The sequence below is a fragment of the Podarcis pityusensis genome (genome assembly GCF_964106645.2).
Source record: "Podarcis pityusensis genome assembly, chromosome: 5".
In the NCBI taxonomy this organism is placed as follows: Eukaryota; Metazoa; Chordata; class Lepidosauria; order Squamata; family Lacertidae; genus Podarcis; species Podarcis pityusensis.
The window spans coordinates 96,807,023-96,827,334 of record NC_138032.1 but is presented as its reverse complement, the minus strand read 5'-3'; the positions used below and the strand labels follow the sequence as shown (position 1 = coordinate 96,827,334).

The 20,312-nt window shown below is 43.3% G+C and overlaps 1 long non-coding RNA gene across 1 annotated transcript; it reads left to right on the top strand.

The window, feature by feature from the left end:
• Positions 1–12: 12 nt before the first annotated feature.
• LOC308477312 lies at positions 13–12,253 on the top strand. Its single transcript, XR_013986475.1, has 3 exons — positions 13–87; positions 10,389–10,536; positions 11,918–12,253. It is a non-coding gene; the product is annotated as an uncharacterized lncRNA (long non-coding RNA).
• Positions 12,254–20,312: the final 8,059 nt, after the last annotated feature.

Sequence of the window (20,312 nt, the reverse complement as noted above, 5' to 3'; positions counted from 1 at the left end):
AGGTAACGGCAAGTGAGGAGCTCATTATAGGCAGCCCTTTTGCATTTAGCTTGAAGGGTGAAGCACGAAGCCACAAAACTAAATACAGTAAGTAGAATCTTTGTTTCCACTTGGAGATAGGAAAATAAGCCCCACTTTCCATAATGTGAGAAAAGGAGAAATGAAATGACAGGTTTTGACAAAAGAAGCCATGGTTCTAACATCCCGTTCAAACTAGGTTTCTTTTCAAAGGGAAAGTACCGTATTTTTTGCACCATAACACTCACTTTTTTCCTCCTAAAAAGTAAGGGGAAATGTCTGTGCGTGTTATGGAGGGAATGCCTATGGGTGGCACGCCTACAGATTTTCCTCCTCTAAAAACTACGTGCGTGTTATGGTCGGGTGCGTGTTATAGAGCGAAAAATACGGTATTTCTCCCTCTCTTCAGCTTTTGCAGGGCTGCAGCCTGGATGCAGGTCTGGCACAAGGTGTTTTGCTGCCTGAGGCAGAGGTCAAGATGACACCCCCTCTCATTTCCAGACTGAAGAGGGGACACTGTCTTCCACTGCACCTGAGGGAAGGCAGGCTCTGTCCTCACAGCATCCTGCTGTTGTTCTCCGCCACTTGATGCAGCCACTTCAGGTTGCCTCATGTTATGGCAGGCCCTGACACAGGATGAGGCCTTTTAACTGGCCTATTCTATAGATAACAGTAGCAAAATTCAAGCAGTGAATGGGGGATTTTAGAGTGAATAAAAAAGTATCGGTCCAGACAGCAGTCACAACAACCACACAAAAACCAGTAATGGGTGACACCCTCCCATCTTGATTTCAGAGATGCTGGGTCTTTTGAAGCTGCCTTCCTGCCCACTAGTCTGCAGCTCCTGGCCACTTCTCCTGAGAGAACGCAACCCTTGGCATGGGGGAAAGAGACTCCCTTTCCCTCCTGCAAGCGCCAATCATCCTCAGCAAGATGTCCAGGGCCAGAGTAACTTAGAAGGTGCCTTGGCTACCCTTTCAGATTGTCCCTCTGTTTCCTAAAACCTGGCAGAGGACTCTGCTTAGCTTACAATGGATCTCTCAACTGGGTTGAGTTTCCAGTATTTCTTTTTTCTTTCTAAAGGAAGCAGTTTGTATTCAAAGCCCTGGAAGAAGCACTTTTAATACAAACTGCTTTCTGCAAAATGCTCCGGTGTTAGGGGCCTTTCCCCCTCTGCAGAGACTTCAAAGGGGCTCCCTGTAGCTACCGATGAGCTGCTAAGCCTCTTTGAAGATGTGTTCCCAGTGTGTTCACCTGGCTAGCATGGAAAGTGCATCCTCAAAGGAGGTGACAGTAGGTGTCGAATCACCTGATGTCAGGAGACTGGCGGGGGTGGGGGTGGTCCCATTCCCCGCCCTTGGTCTATGCTTCATAAGGTTTTTCTAGGATCTGATTTCTATGGATGTTAACCTCTGTTGCTTTATATGGATCTGCAATCCCCTTTGTTGACAGTCTGATGGTGAGATACAAATGAAGGAATTCTGCACGCCTGCTCCTCTTTCTTAAATGCTATGATGAGCAGAGCATGGGTAGGCAAACTAAGGCCTGGTGGCCGGATCCGGCCCAATCGCCTTCTAAATCCAGCCCACGGATGGTCCGGGAATCAGCATGTTTTTGCATGAGTCGAATGTGTCCTTTTATTTAAAACGCATCTCTGGTTATTTGTGGGGCATAGGAATTCCTCCTCTTCCTCTTCCTCTTCCTCTTCCTCTTCCTCTTCCTCCTCCTCCTTCTTCTTTCAAAATATAGTCTGGCCCACCATAAGGTCTGAGGGACAGTGAACCGGCCCCCTGCTGAAAAATTTGCTGACCCCTGGAGCAGAGAGCACTAAGTGTCCCACATGGAAACTTAGGAAGGAGGTGAGGAATTGCAGCAGGAAGAGGGCAAGGGCCACAGATGGCTTGTCCCAACTTTAGTAGGAGTTCTGAACGTCTTTGTAAGGGACACTTTTATCAAAAATGTGTTTGCCACCATATCATGCTGCGTGATTGGTTTGCTTTACTGAGCAACAGTCCTTGTTATATTTACTTTCAGGTTTGTCTGTGCCTGGACACCAGTAAGATTTTGGCTTTATCTGGCTTTGTAGATAGGCCATCAACACCACCAAATACTGCACTTCTCAGCCGAATTCCCAGTCTATCTGTCTCCCCACCTTTGCAGACTTAGACCTCCTGTAAATGTTTTCACTACATTTCCTTCAGAAGTCTAATCCCATTATTTTGGGATGCCACAACCTCCAGTCCACTCTCGTGCTGCTTCCTCCCCAGCCCCCAGAGCTGACTGTCTACTTGCAACTTTCACAGTGTTTATACTGGTATAAACTGCTGGTATAAGGCAAAATGAATTACAGTCTATCTTGAGCCCTAGGACTGACATTATAACCACAGGCCTGTCTCTCCTCACCCCTTGAAAACAAGGCTAATGATGCCCAAGTCATATGTCAAGGACTGACTTTTTAAAGACCAACCTTGCTGGTGTTTCATAATGCATGGAAGCTGATTCGCTAATGATTTATCATTTATTTTGTCAAGAATGTGACGTTTACTTCACAGGATAAGAGAAAGATTCCTTCTGTTTGCACTTCTGTTCCCAGACATATAACCTTCTCGCCCTTCTACCTTCCTGAAAAAGGGACTAGGATTGACAGAGATTGTTTTAGTTATGGCTCCAGAGAGCAAGTCTTGCTTGAAGCATGCATTCAAAACAAAGGAGAGTTTTCTATTTTGGGGGTAAAGTCTGCAGAATCTTTTGGCATAAGTACTGTTTAACACAAAGTTTAATTTTCTTTTCCCTGAAACATTTCTGTGCATGTGTCATCAGCTTTGATGACCCTGCCCCTGCCACCAGCACTGACTCTGCGATGACCATCAGGAAGGAAGTGGGGCAGCTGGGACACTGCAGGCACAGAGATGCAACCCATTTAGTGCTCCCGCTGCTGCACTTTCCCTGCTGAAAGAACATGGCATTGAGGACAAATGAGAGCAGCTGAAATGGATGGGCAAATGTAAAGATGGCAACTTTAGGCAGGCTCAGAAAAACCCTGAGCTGCTTACCAAATTGGGGGAAGTAGTTCAGTTTATTTCCAAGCCGGGGGTTGCAAATCCATCACCGCGAACTCCTCTGTCACCTTCAACTCATTGGTGTGAAAGATGCAACCTGTTCTGTGACTCACAGCTCAGTTGGATAGAGCATGCTGCTGATAATACCGAGGCTGCAGGTTCGAGCTCCATATGGGAGACCTGCCTATTCCTGCATTTCAGGGGGTTGGACTAGATGATCCTCAGGGTCCCTCCCAACTCTTGAATTCTATGATTTTATGATTCATTATGACCACAGCAAGAGTCAGTGATGTTATCAAAATTGATTTTATCAAATTTCTATCAAATTTGATAGAAATTTCTATCTATCTATCTATCTATCTTCTTCTTCTTCTTCTTCTTCTTCGGCAATCACTCATAGCCGAGTAAGATTGTCTTCCATAAACACGGTTTTAACAATGACTCCGTAAGTGATTGTGGAGGCCAATTCTGGATTCACATGTCCTTCCACAGTGGGAACATTGGTTTCTTGGTGAGAGTTGATCATGGTGTGGATTTTCCAAGTGTGCCTTCCTCCTAGCACGTTTCTCCCTTGTATCCTGAGTTCAAGTGTCTTCAAAGCCCATGACACCTTTGGTAAAGGCTGTTATCCAACTGGAGCGCTCTCAGGCCAGTGTTTCCCAGTTGTCAGTGTTTATACTACATTTTTTTTAGATTTGCCTTGAGACAGTCTTTAAACCTCTTTTGTTTGACCACCAGCATTATGCTTTCCATTTTTAAGTTCGGAATAGAGTAGTTGCTTTGGAAGACGAGCATCAGGCATCCACACAACATGACCAGTCCAACAAAGTTGATTTTGAAGAATCATTGCTTCAACACTGGTGATCTTTGCTTCTTCCAGTACACTGATATTAGTTTTCCTGTCTTCCCAAGTGATGTGTAAAATTTTTCGGAGACACCGTTGATGGAAACTTCCGAGGAGTTGGAGATGGCGTTTATAAGTGGTCCATGTTTCACAAGCATATAGTAAGGTTGGTAAACAAGCAGTTTGGTTTCCCTGCAAATCTCCCACTCCTCAAACACTCTGCACTTCAATCGGGAGAAAGCCGCACTCGCAGAGCTCAGGCGATGCTGGATTTCTGCCTAGGTAGGAGAAGTGATTGACATTTTCCAACGTTGCACCATTGAGTTGGATTTGTGGTGCTGCACAGGGGTTATTTTGTACTTGTTGGTGCAGCGCTTTGGTTTTTTGCTTGTTAAGTGATAGGCCAAGCTTTTTGTAAGCTTCTGCAAAGAAGAGACCAGCTCCACGGGAATCGGGTCTTTTCCGCTACGGCGAAGCGGGGACCCATTCAAAAATCACAGGCGGATGAAGCCTGTGACCATGGGACTCGGCGGGCACCCTTAGCGCCCCCCCAACCCGCAAAAGAACCCATTAATGGGCTCCGGAGCGAAGAGGGGGAAGTGGCGCGGTGCTGAGAGTCAACTGCTTCTTCCGTGGAGCGAAGCCGCACAGCCGTTGCCGGAGAGCGCTGCCTTTTTCCTGGGACAATCTGGCTTCTAAAATAATCACCTGTGAGTACCTAAATTCGGACAATTGGACTCTAAATAAGGACTTGTGAGCAGAAAGGAAAATTGGACTTAAAAGTTTACCTTAATTTGGCGCTGAAACGGGAAGGTCTAAACAGGAAGTCAGCCTTCCGTTTCTTTGTAGATAGATTAAAGCAAAGACATGGCAAACTAGAGCTCAGAAAATCGCCTGTAAAAGATTAACTTTCATCATTTAAAATTGTTGAACCCCCTTCGGAAGCAGGAGAAGAGGGGGGATTTTTTCGGACTGTTTAAACCTGCAGAAGTGAGGGTACAGTAAAGTAACTTTCCACCGTCCTGATCCTGGAGCAGGGTGTTAGGACTGACGTTTTTTGAAGCTCATTGACCAGAGACAACGTTTTTGACAGATAGCTATAAGAAGAGAAACATTGACTCCATTGTTCCCCTTCACTTCTTAAAGGAACAAATATTGACAAAATATCTGAAAAAGGAAACTTTGTTGCTAGACTTGTCTTTAAAAGAAATAACAAATAGAAGTTTTCCCCCTAGAGGGAGACTGTGAAACTGTAACCAACTCCGGGGAGCTGGCAGCTGTTACAGATTACAATCGTGGGAATAGACATCTGACCTTGCAGGACAATGTATTCAGAAGCTCTGTTGTGTGCTTTCTATAAAACAAATGCCCTACTGGAACAGCTACATGAGAAGACGAATTTGATGGCTGATTCGATTAGAAATTTTGAACAGGCAGTGGGAAATTTTGAACAGGCAGTGGGAAAATATGTGGAGCCCACCCAGGAATTAAATCAGGAGTGTGCCCTGACAGAACAGGCCCAACAGGAATATGAGCTTTCAGATTTGACAAATGAACTTGGAAAAAGCCAGATTTGGAAAGAAAAAGTTTGGTTTGGAAATGGGGGGCTGGATAGACCCCCCTATGCAGGGATGTTTGGACTTTTCAAGTCTGGCAATGGGCCGTGAGATGTTTGGGATTGTGGGGGCTCCTAATTTTGGAGGGATTTTGAAACATGTTTTTAAATACCACATGGAATTTAGTGTCGATTATGGAAAAGGAGCTGATCTGTCGAGAAGGGTCAAAAATATTGTTAAGCTGGAGTTCCCACGAGTGAAACGAGCAGGAGACAAGGGAAAATACAGTTACAAATATGAAGAAGAGCTGCGGAAGGGACATGGAAGAGACTTAAGGGCCTGGGATATAAGGTTACCAGGTTAATGCGCTAGATCGATGGGATAATAAGGACTGACAAAACCCGGGACCAGGAGGAAGGGACGCTGGATGAAGATTGGATTGTTTTTATTTCTTTTTTTACTACTAGGATTGTTTTATAAAATTGATGAATGTTAGAAAAATGTTGGAATGAAATTACTTGGCTTTAGTAAAAATGTTTAAAGAATTATGTAAGAATATTATGGTTATGAGAAGTTGGTAAAAATAAGATTTAAGTTTTAAGTTTCAAGGTTTTTTATAGTAAGATAAGATTAAAATAGTTTAAGGTAATGTAATGACAGAATATTATGAAATATGGAAAGGATTTGCTGCGACAATTAACAACTAGGATACAAAAAAAGGGAGGAGGTCAAAGAAAGAAGGTAATGACAGTTGAGGATTTGAGAATAATGGATTTGTTTTTAAATGTTTTTAAATGTTTGTGGTGTATTTTTTTTTTTTTTGAATTTGTATTGTTGGATGTGGTTTGTTTTTTTCTTTGTTCTTTCTTTTTCTCTTTTTCTACTTTGTTTTCTTTTGTAACTTTTAAAATTTTTTTTCCAATAAATATCATTTAAAAATATATATATATAAGATGGGCTGGATAAATTCGAATGTCTATATAATACTGGCAGTGAAGAAGGGCACGCTCCATTGTTTCCTGCTGCCCAGAGCCACCAGTGCATTTCCTCTCCTTGTAAGGTATCTTCCTATAACGGCCTTCCTGAGTTGCTGAAGGGAGGACCTGACAACGGGCCAAAGTGAACTATGTACTTTGGTGTTGTTGGGATGTCAAGGAAACTTTGCACAGCTGTTAACGGAAGCAAAAACGTGCCTTGTTCAGAATCGTCTGGTTGTGAAGCTCAGAGGAAAAGCCAAGGGCTTTGGAGACAGAGAAGCAACCCTATACTTGTTTGTCATCTGTCAGGGCCCTAATATCAGTTTATGTATAGAATATGGTAATTAGAACTGTAATTCAGCTACTAACTTGCAAACATATGGATACAGCTGGCTCAGAAACACCCAGGGTGCTAATTAAATACAAGGTTTTAAGCAATTACCATCCAATTCAGATGTTTTGGCAGTTAAAGTGCATATTATTCTTCCATTTCCTCTCTTATGCTATGCCTTGGGCCTTGCTACCCTTTGCATTTTCATTATGCAGTGAATATATTCTTTAGTTCACATTTTTGTTTCGTATTTGCATATATGGGGTCTATCTGTAAATTGTTTCATACTCATAGCTATTTGGTAAACAGACATAAAATAATGCATTTACTAGAACATCCTCATTAACTACAAACTCCAAAATTTGGGATCCCCTTCAAACTGGTGCCAAAGTTTTGCAGCATTTTGCAGAGAAAACCCCACATTCTGCAGTACCCCACAAACTGAGTAATTGATGTATTAAACTGAGATTTGTATTTAACACGTCCAAATTCAACATTGTCCGATTTACTCCAAACCGGCACCCAAATTTGGCAAAAGTTTTGCAGTGTTTTGCAACAAAAGTTTCACAATAGTTTTGCAGAAAACACATCAAGGAATACATCAATCTGGCCAAAGTGCAAAGTTGTGAAATGGATGACTTTGGGGTTTTGGGTGATACCCATGTCAATTGCTCAGTTTGTGGGGCACTGAAAAAGGGCTTTCTCTGCAAAACAGCTGCAAAACCTTGGCACCAGTTTGGAGGGGATCCCAAATTTTGGGGTTCATAATGAAGCTCACTAGAACAGCTAATCTGATGAACTGATGCTGCTCATTTGGGCAAAGGATGTACTTAATAGCAATCTGCCTACATTTTGGACTTGTGTTTCAGAAACAGTGTGAATTGTAAACTGTGACTCTGTAGCTGCTACTCAACCATGTTTCTATTTTCAAAAAATGCCCAAGCCATCTAACACTTAAATTTTTTAGAAATAATCAAATAATCAAAAAACAGCACCCTAAGCTATACAAAAGCATTCCTGGTCACAGCCACCACCTGAAGATCCTAAATTCTGGTTTTCATTCTTTAAACTGAGTTTAACAGAACAGAAACAGACTGAAAGTCCTTCGGATAGTGCAACTTCATGTAACATATTTTAAAGCAGCCATACCAAGCCCAATCACACCACCACAGAAACACACACACACACACACACACACACACACACTGATTCTTGTATATCATTATGGTAGAGTTGTTAGAGAACTGGATCTGGCTGGTGGGCTAGATTCCAAAACCACTCAGCCCCCGTGGGCCAACTTCAGCAGGTGGGCAGGACTACTCATCTGTCAGTCACCAGGTGGCATAATGATGCCAGGTGATGGACACCTATGGAAATTAAAAGAAGGTTGCTGTACCCACTTAGCAGTTGATGGGCAGTTACAGCAAGCTCCTTTGAAGATGTGCTTTCAGTGATTGATCCTCTTTAATATGTATCATGTGCCCCACAACTAATGTCATATATCACATCAGGTGGGGGGGGGGAGCAGTTGGCATTTGTAGGAAATGGCCTGGCAGGCCAAACTGTGACCTGTACTGGGCTTAATTAGACCTCTGGCCAGAAGCATTTAACAACCCCTCTTTATATAACAACTCCTCTAGACACAAAATCAGAGGAGCATGTTTGGATCAATCACTGTGGAAACATGAGATGATGAAGTTCTAGATTGTTCTTTAGGATCATTTGAGTTGTACATTGCCACCATTTTGCCAAATCCCACAAGTCTTTCATAACACAGTAGTTGCTAGGGGTATGCATGGGCCTGAAGATTACCCTTGCATTTTACAAAATTCCTGTCCGTTTCTGAGTTGCTGTGCGCTCTCTTCACTCCAATCTCCATTTCAGGTTCTGGGCTGCTCTGTATAAAAGGAAAGTAAGTTGGTACTAATTCACTATAATGGGAAACCTAAAAACAGCTGCCGCTTCCCCACATTTGATCAAAGTAGAATGAAATTTACTGACGCAGGAGCCGCTGTGGAGTGGATCGCGCCTTCCAAAGGGCAGATAAATTGAGCCAAGGGCTTTTTGTGGAGGAAGTAAAAGCATACCTTCCAACATTTCTCAGATGAAAATAGGGGCATTTCTTACTCCCGCACAAATGACCCTCCTCAACCCCCCATTTTTTGTGGGGGGCCCCCGCCTGCAGAGCATTTCTACCACCACAGCACCAACAGAGCACAGCACACACAGCCTCCATATCCTGAGAACACCCCTTTTGAAAAAACAACAACTGTTCTTGCAAAGAAGAGGAGTATGTCCCCCATAGCTTAGTTCCTTTGCCTTGTTATTGGACCCACACACATAACGGATACCAGGAGAAAGTTACTGCACTTTGTCCTGGCAGGGAGAGGTGACTTTTTCACCCCCCCCCAAAAAGTACAGTCACTGAGATAAAAATCACTTTGAAATTTATGACCACAGGCTCAAATGCATGAACCAAAGGACCAGAACTGAGATGATCTTAGCTGAAAACGATATTTGGTTTAATTGATTGCATCCACACAAAGTTCCATATGGCTAAACGAATTCTTCCAAAGAGAGAAACATTCTCCCTAGGGGTTGCCCTGAACACTGCATGAACGCTGCAGGAGCGAAGCTTCCTTGCTCATCAGCACAAATTAAAGATCAGGTACCACCTGGGAAGAGAAATCCCTGCCTCTATGAGGAATGTCTGTTCAGAAATTTAGTTATTTATTTATCTTACTGACTGGCCTCCAAGGGGCTGAAGGCAATATATTACGGTTATCCACCTCACTACTTTGTCCTCAGAACAATTTGGTGAGGCAGGCCAAGTTGTGAGAGGGTGACTGGCCCAAACTCACAGGGTGAGTGCCATGGTTCAGTGGGGATTTGAGCAGAGCCCTAGCCCAAACAGTCTAACCATAACCGTGGACTGCCCCCCTTGTCATACGTACCTTAAAGAGAAAAAAAAGACAATTGCTTTTTTTAAAAAATCCTACTGTTCAATTTATAATCAAAACTTTTGTAATTACCTTTGTAATCGAAATATTTTCAATAATTACTGTAAATAGATTAATCTTTGAAACATTTCAGCCCTACAAAGAATTGTGTTAATGCAACCAGGTCATTCATTTCACACCTGTCACTGTTTAGGCATGTGCCATTCATAACACTGGTGCTGATCAATAGTTGACTTGTTGCCTTCCCTGCCATCTTCCAGAAATACCCATTAAAAACCTGTGGGTGACACTAAAATTCTATGCGTCAGTCATATCCTGCTATAGGCAGCCAACTGGAAAATATATTCATTTCTTTGGTCTGTTGCTCTTTTCATTCCCTATGTGTTTTAAAATGCAGGTGGTGAAATCCAAAAGAAATAAGGAGGAAATTAGGAGGTGCAAAACAGAAACGACATCTGCTCATGAGGCATAATGTTGTTGTTCTTTTTGGCTGCAGTGATTCCCGCAGTTCTCTGGGTTTCATTTCATTTTTGTTTTTGTTTTTTGTTTTGCTTAACTATAGCCTTTCCACAGAATCGCATGGTCTGGTGTGAAGTTCATAGAACTATAATTAGACATTTCAAGTTCCTGCTTCCCTTCACAGGAAGAACTTGATTTTCGGATCCTAACGTTCAGGAACATAAGAAGAGTCTTCTGAATCAGGCCAATGGTCCATCTACTCCAGCATCCCATACCCTCCAACACGATGTGGCCCTAAACCAGGACCTCACCTTCTGTGGCTGCATTCCCATGTGAGTCACGTGACCCACAATAGATCACAGTCCCAGGAAAAGTGCTTTTTCGGGGCAAGATCACGAGAGAGCATGGCGCCCAAAATGGCTGCCCTGCTCTCACGAGAAAAAACATGATGTAGGGGGTGGTATCCTGTTCTCACAGTGGCCAACCAGCAGCTGGCATGCAGCCTCTGACAGTGAGGATAGAATTTGAAGGGGGGAAACTGCAGCTCAGGGAGAGAGCACCTGCTGTGCTTGCAAAGGGTCCAGCATCTCTGGGCAGGGCTGGAAGAGACTCCAGTCTGAAATCCTAGAGAGCCACTTCTCATCAGTGTGGACCAGCCTTTCTCAGCCACGGATCCCCAGATATTGTTGGACTACAACTCCTATCATCCCTGACCACTGGTCCTGCTAGCTAGGAATGATAGCAGTTGTAGTCCAACAATATCTGGGAATCCGAGGCTGAGAAAAGCTGCTGTCGACAAGACTGAATGAGATGGACCAATGGTCCAATATAATGTATGGCAACTGCTTATGCTCCAGGCTGCTTTAAAGGTCTAGCAAAGCATCAACATTAATCCAGAGGAAGTTTGCCTAGTAAATTTACACATCACTTAAGCCATATGCAGACATTCTTTAAATGTTTTGGGGGATTAAGTTTGTACTAGGGTTGGATGAATCTGACAGTTTTCTTGGTTTCTCATTTTTCCAATCACAAAGAAAAAGAAAGGGGAAAAAGAGTTGGCGTGAAAAACTGCATGCATTCTCACGAAGAGTTCTCCTAATAGATGCATATCCCAAAGCAATTCCCCCTATCCATACATTTTGGGGACGTGTGAATTTCAAAAGATAGTCTTTTGATTATCAGCATTTTTATTATTTTAAAGAGCTGCATCAGTGGTGTAGCAGGTAGACAGTCTTTAAAGAAGGTATAAAATGCTGATTAAAACAGAAAAAAATATTCGGCACAACCCTTCCTCTCTTTACCATGCACCAAAAGGCGATATGATTGGACCATTAACTATGTTTCTTTCCAGCTGGAAGCTTTTTGAAGGCTTATTTCTAATACATTTAATTATGAAAATCGAGCCCCGTTCTCACAGAACCAGGTTTTTAAACATGCATATGTGACAGCATCTGGAACTGTTAATTGAAGTGAGCGGTTGACAGCACTGAAGGAATGTTGCTGCAAACTGGATTGGATGAAATTTGAATAAGCAGATGGATTTTTTGCTGGAAACTTCTGCTGTGGGTTGGGAAAAGAGATTTCTGCTCGTGGGCGGACCAATTAGGGTAGAACTGGACAGTTTGCTTGACTTGCAGCAGCTGCTGCAAACGACTGCTTTGTCCTCTGCCTGTAAAACTCAGTCTCACTTTCTGCATCTTTCTGCATCACCAGAAGCTACCAATGAAATGGAATCAGGACAGAGAAATGTATGGTCTGACACAGTCACAGCACAACAGTTTTGGGGAAAGGGATAAGAATTTGAGAAAGAAAAGACAAGAGAGCTCCATGTTAAGCATAACATCTATTTCTGCCTTGTCTTTCTGACTAAACTATTCCTCACAAATTGTTTGGGCCTCTCTCTAGAATCACTTGATCGAATTTTCAGTTCCAATACTGGCTTAGACCTGCTTGTAATTTTCCTTGTCTATGCAATTGTACAAATGCAGAATATTTTGTGAACAATGAAGATTTCCAAAAACTAATAACCTCTCAGAGAAAAACTACAGTGGTGCCTCGCAAGACGAAAAACTCGCTAGATGAAAGGGTTTTGCGTTTTTTGAGTCGCTTCGCAAGACGAATTTCCCTATGGGCTTGCTTCGCAAGACGAAACGTCTTGCGAGTTCTTGCGAGTTTGTTTCCTTTTTCTTAAAGCCGCTAAGCCGCTAATAGCCGCTAAGCCGCTAATAGCCGCTAAGCCGCTAAGCCATTAATAGCCGCTAAGCCGCTAATAGCTGCTAAGCCGCTAATAGCCGTGCTTCGCAAGACGGAAAAACCGCAAGACGAAGAGACTCGCGGAATGGATTAATTTCATCTTGCGAGGCACCACTGTATTGTGGCCCAGCACTGCAAATGTAAATGAATATGTTGACTGCTTTGTGAAAATAAATAGCTTTTCATATGAAAACTATTTCACAACAGAGCAACATGAAGTTGGCAGGAAAGAGTCATGGTAATTATGTCCCTAAAGATTAATTTCATCACTTTGACTTTTTTTCAAAAAAGTATTCAGGACAAAAATATTTATCAAAGACTCTGAACACAGAATATGGGTGATCTCATTTATGCAAGTTGCAATTCTTATTTGTTTCATAGTTTCCTCCATTGGAGATTAAGATAAGAGCTGAAATTTCCCTGGAGGTTCTATTTCATAACTTTGCCGGTATTTTGTAGTCCGTGCTTATTGGTTTGATAGATGACCTTGTTTGTATGCAAATTAGTTATTTTAAATACATGTAATCTTTTCCAAATAATTACTATTCGGGAGCCAACCTACAGTAGCTGAGCTAAGAATGAAATCCAAATAAAGTATGCATTTCTTGACACTCTTTCAGATTATGTTCATCCTTATTTTTATGTATTGCAGGCACGCATCCTTTTCAGTTCCTAATATAGTGTGAAAAAATAAGAATGCCATTGTAGTTCTTCCATAAATTGTTTCTTTATATTGCAATACTTAATGCAATTGAGGCGACAGAACGCTACTGCACAGAGGGTGGCGTCAGATGTGAAATGATCTAGTCTAGAGGCATGAATGACTCATAAAATGCTTACTGTCACCATACTTCTCTGCCAGTTGTGGCAGAGACAGTGAATCTCTCTAGTGGAGATGCGTATTTCTCCAGTTTTCAGAAGAAGCACAGCAGCATTTTAGACAATCAACTATGGTTCTTAAGTATGATGGACTGAGACCTCAGTGATTTGTCTAAAAATATTATTTATCGTGTTAAATTTCTGCTTTCAATTGTTCTCCAATCTGGAGAAGACCTGGTTGTGTGGGAAACAGAGGTGTTCATGAGGATTACAAACAAAACTGTCATGATGCAAGTTTTTACCCGTCTGCAATATTCACTTCATGACTGTATAGAAACTGAGAGGAGCAAGTGATCTATTGCTCAGTTGTGACATTTGAAGGAGAGGAGAGAAGCCTGGAAATATTACTAATTTATTTTTCCAATTTATTACCCACCCTTGACTACACCCTTGGGGTACAATTTAAAATGGGATGTGGGTGGCGCTGTGGTCTAAAGCACTGAGCCTTGGGCTTGCCGATCAGAAGATCGGCGGTTCGAATCCCTGCGACGGGGTGAGCTCCCGTTGCTCGGTCCCAGCTCCTGCCAACCTAGCAGTTCGAAAGCACGTCAAAGTGCGAGTAGATAAATACTCTGGCAGGAAGGTAAACGGCGTTTCCGTGCGCTGCTCTGGTTTCACCAGAAGCAGCTTAGTCATGCTGGCCACATGGCCCGGAAAAACTGCCTGCGGACAAACGCTGGCTCCCTCGGCCAGTAAAGCGAGATGAGCGCCGCAACCCTAGAGTCGTTCGCGACTGGACTTATCTGTCAGGGATCCTTTACCTTTGCCTTTACAATTTAAAATACAATAATAAAACAACTGAAAACAAACTACAGACACAAGAATCAGGTGGGCCCCCAAAACGCACGTCTCAGGTGCCAAAAAGCATATGACAGAAACTGCATAATGTAGATGCCAGACTCACCTGTCTGGGGCTGCAACAGAGAGTGCTCTCTGCTGGGCCTGTTTTTTAAGGCTCAGCAGCATAGTGCCATTTGTCTGTGGCTGGGGGTGTGCGCAGGCGAACGGAGGGTGAATGGAGCCCGCTGCACCAGCTCAGCCCTTGCCACCAGTGCTGCCTGCCCACCTGCGCTGCGGGGAGCCTGGCTGGCTGACACAGCCTTTGGCAGGCGAATCACCCCAACACCTGTGGAGAGGAGCGCCAGGCCCTACCAAACTGGGGTCATCCCTTGCCTGCCTGCACGCAGGGCCACCCCCACCCCCGCTATCTCATAAAAATATTCTCATAAAAATATTCTGAGAAACAATCTAAGGTTTCCATTTTCTGGTCATCCCAAACTGCTGGAGAATTCCAGCCAGGCCCTCCCCTCCTTTCTACATGCTTATAGGTTATAGAGTTTTGAGCACAAATGTGAATCCAAGCCAATCTATTTTAATGTTGTTGAATGAAGCAATGGGCTTTCCCTCCACTTTCAGTTCCCCTCGCTTAGCTTCTCTTCATCCGCCAACATAAACTAACAACAAAATTTTCCATTTAACATTAAGTGAACCAATTTTTCCCCAGAGTTTTCTGAAACAGTGGAGTCAAGCTGGGCCAAGCGTTCAGGCAGTCTCTGGGTGGATCTACACACAGGGGGAAAAACACGCTATAAATAAGTCAGAAAATAAATAGTTATAACAAAATATTAAAAAGCTATGGAAAATCACAAAGAATTTTTCTTTGCTCTCCAGCACCATCTAGGTGTTGTATGTTTATAACGCTTTCAAAATGCTGTTTTTTGAGTAATAGAGCTGAGTCCTTTGCCTCTCTCCTGCTATACTTCCCACAGAACAGTTGAAGGTAGATGACCCTGAGGGAGGGGGAAAGCCCTGCTGAGGCATGCTCTAAGGTGGTTTTTCTCTTTGCTCCCTCTCTCCTGGAATCACATGCTTTCTTATGCTCCTTCCACTCATAATCTGCTAGCATGATTCTACCATGGATCCTCAATGTTTACCAGGCTCTGCTTCTGACCTGGCTGGTTCTGCAATGGTCATGCCCAGGAGCCCAGTATTTCTGATATGAAATACTAGGCCAATCACAGCCAGACCGCATCTCATTGGTTGCTATGGGGATGCCTATGAAAATGTCCTCCCTGCAATAAATAATCTTTCCCACAGGACTCTAGACTTTTGTTGATGCAGCCTACAGTAGAATTTTCTCTTTTTTTGCTGCTGCATCATCCTGTTGACTCATGGTCCACAGTTGTGTGTGTGCCACTGAGTACCCACAATCTGGGGCCCAAGTCAGCACCTCTGCTGCCTAAGTGCACAACCTTATATTTGTCCCTGTTGAAATCAGTTTGATAGTTGGGGCCCAATTCTCCAATTTGTTAAGGTCATTTTGAATTCTGATTGTATCTTCTGCATTAGCTATCCCTCCCAGTTTAGTGTAATCTGCAAATTTTATGAGCAGCCCCTCAATGCCTTCATCCAAGTCATTCATAAAGATGTTGAAGAACAACAGGCCCAGGACTGAACCCTGTGGCACCCCACTGGTCACTTTTTTCCAGGATGACAAGGAACTCTTTGGGTTCGGTCAGTCAACCGGCTACAAATCCACCTAACTGTTACCTTGTTCAACTATAAGCCATCTTGGAAGATTTGTATTCTGAAAGGTGAGATGTAAGTAATTAGAATATTAAAAAAATAAGAAAGAGGGATGCACAAAGCCAGTCTAACCAGCAAAGTCAATTGAACAAATAGTACCCAACGCATTTTGAGAATCTTCATCAGGGGAAATTGTTCAATACCTAGATAAACACAAACTTGTACTTCATTTATAGTGGAGCTGTGTCATGCTTGGGTTGTGCTCAAGGCCCATCAGAATCAGTGATTCAATTTCAGTAGAACAATTTCCCCTGACAAAGGTATTCAAACGTATTGGGAGCAATTTATTAAATTACAATTGCACCTCATTGCCTTTGCCTGCTGCAATTTTCAGGAGCGTAGCATGCTCTGGAGCTTATTGGGGTTTTTTAGCTTACCTGTCAGAACACTGTTTTACAGGTCTGATGCGGGCAGATTGGAAATACTATTTGTTTATTTCTTAAATTTGTTCCCTACCTTTCCACCCAACAGTGCTCATTGGGTCTGGCTTGTAGGCATCTTGTTTGCTGCTCTGGGACAGAAAAAAAAACACAATTTGATTGGCCACCCTTTCCATTCTCTTGCACACAAGCAGCTTCCAGCAGCAGCCAGTTGGGTGGCACCAGCAGGGAGAAGGAGAACGCCAAGGCAGCAGGGAATGTGGCACGGTGCCACTGGCCTCTGCTGGCAGCTTCCTGCCCATGACTCTCAGGCCCCAAAGGCCATGTGACTATCTTCTAGTGGGTGTATGGCAAGAGTAGGGGCTTTCAGACTCAGGAGCCAAATGTGGCCCTCCATGTCTGTCTATGTGGCCCTTGCAACTGACCCATCTGGCTGAAAAAGGTCCCCCACCCTGGTGTATGGCAGCCAGTTCCAGTGGGAACTGTATCATTTATGAGTTTAAATCTCCACCCATTTGCAATTGTTCCACGTGCAAGCACACATGAGCATCTGTCAAGGCCTCTGTTAAAGTGATTGATTAGAAATCAGATGCTGGCATTTAAAATAATTTATGGGAGTGCTGAGCTCATTCCTTTTTTCCTTTCTTTTTCAAGAATGCAGCCTGGAAATTTGGGAAGCTTAGAAAACTTTGAGTCACTTGGGTGAGAGAGTGCTCTGTCTTTAATTAAAAAAACTTGTTCTACAATTATTCTTATGATAGATTCCCTCTCAAAATGTTATTTGATACAAAAATCAAAACATACAGACATTAAAGCATGCACTCCATATAAAAGCTACCTTTCCATAAGATAAAGTACATTTAGAAGAGGCAAAATCCTTATATGGGATTTAACATTGGTCATCATCTAACTCTTTATAAAGAAGAGTTCTTTATAAAAAGTACTACTCAGCTCAGTATTTCATTATCAGGTCCAAATGCAAGTGAAGATCCTGTCAATTTGAGTAATAAAAAACCCCTTGCTATTTCCCCTTCTCTTCTTGTTTTGCACGTATTCCTACACACACACACATACACATACATACATACATACTACTGCAATGCGCTCTATGTGGGGCTACCTTTGAAGGTGACCCAGAAACTACAACTAATCAGAATGCGGCAGCCAGACTGGTGACTGGGAGCAGCCACCAAGACCACATAACACCAGTCTTGAAAGACCTACACTGGCTCCCAGTACATTTCCGAGCACAATTCAAAGTGTTGGTGCTGACCTTTAAAGCCCTAAACAGCCCCGGTCCAGTATATCTGAAGGAGCGTCTCCACCCCCATTGTTCTACCCGGACACTGAGGTCCAGCACCGAGGGCCTTCTGGTGGTTCCCTCACTGCGAGAAGCCAAGTTACAGGGAACCAGGCAGAGGGCCTTCTCGGAAGTAGCACCCGCCCTGTGGAACGCCCTCCCATCAGATGTCAAAGAGAAAAATAACTACCAGACTTTTAGAAGACATCTGAAGGCAGCCCTGTTTAGGGACGCTTTTAATGTTTGATGTATTACAGTATTTTAATATTTTTTTTTGGAAGCCACCCAGAGTGGCTGGGGAAACCCAGCTAGATGGACGGGTATAAATAAATAAATAAATTTATTATTATTATTATTATTATTATTATTATTATTATTACTGTTACATTTACTTTTGTCAGTTAACCAGCATGGGGAAAATTGACAGAGGACAATTTCAAGGTGCCTAGTGCTCCCTTTGCCGAATGATATTATGAAAAACTGAATGCATCTAAGCTGCCCGGAGTTCCCTCTCTCACAGCATTATGACTGACTGCCCTTTGAAAAGTCAGCTGCTTGACATTACATCTCATTTTCACATAACAACGAAGCCATTTGCGTCACAGTAGGCCATATAAGCTCATAGACATCCCACTGGTTAATTTTATTCTCTGGCTCTATTAATGAGTTCTCTGTTTGAAGTTTGAAATCTTAGGTTTCACACAATTTAATTGTTTATAGCAGCAAAGCAAAACTGTACCTCTGGTGTTTACAGTGACCATAATCCTTTACTTCACCCAGTACAGAGAGCAGAAGCTTGGCTGATTTAAAATGTGGTTTGGGTTGTTCAGAAAGCTGCTTTCTGACAGATTCTATATCTATTCCTTGGCCAAATTTGTCTCCTCTTGCTACATGGGAAGCAATCCAGACGCAATAGCAGAGGCCCTCTTCTCTGTTCATGTGTCTCCCCAAGGATGTCTAAACTCTGGTGGCAGGTGGAGCAGGGTGTCTGTGTAATAATGGAAGTCAAAGGAGGTGGGGAAAGAGTGCCAAACCCTCCCCCACCAAGCATCTCTGTCATGCAGGGGGAGTCAGTGTGTCTTGTCTCCCCCAACTATTCCCTGGGCTGCCTAGGGGTGAGGGGAATGTAGTCCATCCATATCAAAAGGGATACCACTTCTGACCTTCCCTGCTCCAGCCCATCTCTGATCTTGGAGCTGAACTGGACTGTGAGAAACAACCGTGGAGCCATTGAGTACAGCGAGGTAAGAAGGAAGGGCTCAGCTCCCATTGCCCAAGTGTCCTTTTTGATATTCAAGTGAGACACACATGCCCTATCACTAATTTCTAGGGTGCTTTTCAGATGGCCCTTGCAAACCAGTTTACAAAGGATTTAAAAAGTGGTGTGAAAATGTTTGAATAAATATATATTCAAAAACATTATGTTACAAGACATTCAATTAAACACAACACCCCGTGTGTGTGTGTAATCAATTAAAACAGTGCTTCACAAATCAGCATAAGCATTAAGAACATCTCTCTGCCCTGAGGAGCATACAGTATCTAGTTGGACAGCCAGAAGAGAAAGCAGAGAGAGAGAGAGAGAGAGAGAGAGAGAGAGAGAGAATTAGAAGAGGACCAGATATTGCATCTCCAGAAGCCCCAGCAGAGATGAGGTAGACAGGGGAGCAGCTTCTCTTACCCAGAGGAAACATTGAATGAGCTGGTTGTTGGATAGGAAGAGAACTTGCTGAGAAGAGAATTGTGTAAACTACAGCATGAGTAGAGTGGAGACGAAGAAGCCCCTTGTAATTGAGTCAGGGCATTTTGTGACAGTGCAGAAAGCGCTCGCAAGATTGCAGGGCATTGAAAGGAGTTGGAGGAAACAGTAAGAGCAGGAGTGGTTCATCTGGTGGGGCAGAGCTGCAAGAATAGCCCACTGGGAGGAGGCAGTTAGACTGGGACTGTGCTAAGCCAATCTGGTGGCCCTGCTGCTCTCCCCTCACAGGCCCAACTGCATTTCTGCCTCTCCACTCACCCTCCCAGGAAGTGGCAGGGGTCCAAATGCTGTTGGAAGGTAGTGGAAGAGGATAAGTTGATCCTGTGGTCAAGAGAGTGGACGGTGGGGAGAAAGGTGGCCTTCAGGAGACTAGAGGGAACATTGTTTTTTAAAGTATCTCTAAAACCTTTATCTACTCCCAATTCTACTCCCAATTCTTCAAGTTCACATAAACTTTCCCTCCTGTTTTTAAACAGAATCCGGAAATGTATCAGCTGCACACTGCTAAATACATACTCAGAGTTGTGTGTTTTGGAGAATGCAGTGGCAGCTTTCCATCTCTGTGTAGAGCACAGTCCTGTTTTATCAACACTCTCCAGGCTCCCTTCATTCTCTGCTTGGTAAAGATAACCAATGAAGAAAATTTGGAAGCCTCCAATACGAAAGTGGGACACACATGGAGGAAAGAGATTATCAAACGATAGTATATCTGAATTAAACTTCCTGAAGGAGGTCATCTAGTCTAGGCAGTAAGCTTGCAATAAGCAGAGGAAAACATGCTATTGCTCTTCTTCCAGATGCTCACATCAGAGAAATATTTTTGGTCACTATTTGCACTAAAGCTGCCTCATTCTTTCCCTATTGGTAGATAGCGCAGGATGCCTCAGTATGTATTAGCGCCTGTTTGGGGAAGTGAGACTAGAAGGAAAGGACGGTGGAATCAATTGCCTT